At 36.8% G+C, this 2,386-nt stretch overlaps 1 pseudogene; it reads left to right on the forward strand.

The window, feature by feature from the left end:
* Nucleotides 1-1,793: 1,793 nt before the first annotated feature.
* On the forward strand, nt 1,794-1,904 carry LOC115983096 (annotated as a pseudogene).
* The last annotated feature ends 482 nt before the right edge of the window (nt 1,905-2,386 follow it).

Raw genomic sequence — 2,386 nt, forward strand, 5'->3', positions numbered from 1 at the left:
ATAAACCTCCACCCTCGATACCAAACTCAAACAAGTCTACCCTTGTTGGGGCGAGGATAAGATACACCTGGCTTGATGCACAGTTTGCCGATCCCTTAGCTGCGGACGCTGCTGACGAAGTCGTGCAGCAACATGCCCGCTACCACCTACTTGTACGAATGGGGGCCCTCTTGTTCATGGACAGGTCTGCGGACCAGGTCTCACTAGTGCCTCTGCAGTTGCTCAACCCAGTCAGCAATGCGAGACGGTATAGCTGGGGTAGTGCAGCATTGGCCTGGCTGTATAGGCAACTTTGTGGTGCATCGAAGAAGGATGCGATGCAGATTGGAGGAGCACTCTTGTTGGTGCAACTATGGGCCTATTCAAGGTTCCCACAATTATGCCCTATTGTTAGGCCGCCTCTACCACCAGTGCACTTAGGGCCCCTTGCCATTAGGTACGTTCATTGAGTTCTCGCTATTTGTCTCTTTCATATAATTAAAAATATGCCAAACTAACAAACAAAAGAAACTTATCAATGTTTAGTATATGGATGTGAAATATAAAAGCAAAGTTTGTTAAATGTAAGGTTAAATGTAAGGTTCAGTAATGAGCATTTGTCGACACCCCATGTTTGGTAGGTGGAGCGGGCCAAAATGCACCGCAGAGCATGCCACACACGTCCTTGCTGCGTACCGAGCGTCACTGGCTACACTACGGGCCGAGCAAGTATTCGGTTAATTTAGTTTGAATTCTTATGACCACGTTTCCCTCAAATGCACCGCACATGCTTTTATTTTCGTTTCCCTCAATTGCATGACCACGTTTTTATTTTTATTTTATTTTGAATTGTTGGATTGTTGTAGGAATGAGTTGATTTCATAATACCATCCCATCATTTTGTTTGATACTTGGATTTCCATCCCATCATTTAACTCAATTGGAATGTCCATCGTGAAGTACTTCACATTAGAACTTCCATTTGTAGCACCTGCATGAATACGACCAAACATAAAGTAAAAAATTCTTGAATGTTAAATCAAAGGGTTTTTTCCAAATTGGGTTGGATTGAAGGGTTTTTTCCAATGCAACCCAACTCACATGACTCAGGTTAAGTTGGGTTAAATCAATGGGTTATATATAAATTTAGTCATATATATATAAAGTAGAATTTGGCTATATTCTTCATTATGTACGGAAACGTTTGTGATTTACACCGAAAAAAAAAAAAAAAAACACAGAATAAATTGTCCCTTTTCCAAGATGTTTGAAGCATGTGCAACATGCGCAAAAGATTGAGCATGAAGTCTTGGTTTAGTGCAAGACAGTGAGTTCAAACTTGTGTTGCAACCAAAAAACAAAAACTCCACCAATTGTTACAAATGTCATTAAGCTGATGCAATGAAGAGAAGACGCACATATTGGATTATGTAATTGGTTATAATTCAATGAGAAATGAATTTACCTAAGAGTATACCAAAGATAATCAGATTTGTCTTTGGTTGTATTTGTGTGCTCAAGTAATTCATTTGATTTTAATGATGCATCTTCGAAACTGACGATGACATCTTTAAATTCTTTCCAGCTACTAACTGAATCAAAAGTTTGTGTTCATTTTCTGATTATGTCATTATACACCGTTTCAACCTATTTAACACGAGAAAATAGAACTTTTAGCCTGCTATGAAAATGAACTAAAAAATTTCAAAACAATATTTCTTAAGACTTTATATAAGGCGAATGATTGTAAATGCAGAAGATATCAATTAAATTCTAAACAACAAATTTCCTACTATAAACTTGACAAATATGGGTCTTTTCAGAACAAGGGAATCAAGGCATATTAGAATACAAATGATATTTTCAAAACGCATGGCCCCTGCGCAAGGATGACACGCATAAATCGAGAAATGGTCCAAATTTTTTTCTTTCCCTAATCCTTGCGTGAATTCTGCTTCACTGTCTTCTTCGTTGTTTTTGCACTTTCTGCTTCTTTACATGCGTTTTGGAGTCTTGCTCAACTGGTTAGCCCAGACTTGTGCTCATAATTATTTTAGAGAGAGTTTGAATCTTTGATAGTTGTTATACTTCAATATTAAAGCTTTAAAATATAATTTTTTTTTAGAACTGTTGAAGCTTATTAATATTTCACACCTTCTGGATTCGCTATAGTTTTGGTGGTTGACTTAGATATTACCACAATTATATTCCAGATTTTCGTTGAATTACATTTGCTGAGTTAGAGCTTCTCTTCACTGTTGTAATATAGTTGGCTGTTAAATCTCATAAAATGATAAAATTCTTTAAATTTAAAACGTTGGGAAAGCTGCAAATGTTAAACTACGAAAATTTTATCTAATTATTGTGTAATCATGACATGAGAGCAAAAATATAACCCCAATTTGCA

This window comes from Quercus lobata, chromosome 3 (assembly GCF_001633185.2).
Source record: "Quercus lobata isolate SW786 chromosome 3, ValleyOak3.0 Primary Assembly, whole genome shotgun sequence".
In the NCBI taxonomy this organism is placed as follows: domain Eukaryota; kingdom Viridiplantae; phylum Streptophyta; class Magnoliopsida; order Fagales; family Fagaceae; genus Quercus; species Quercus lobata.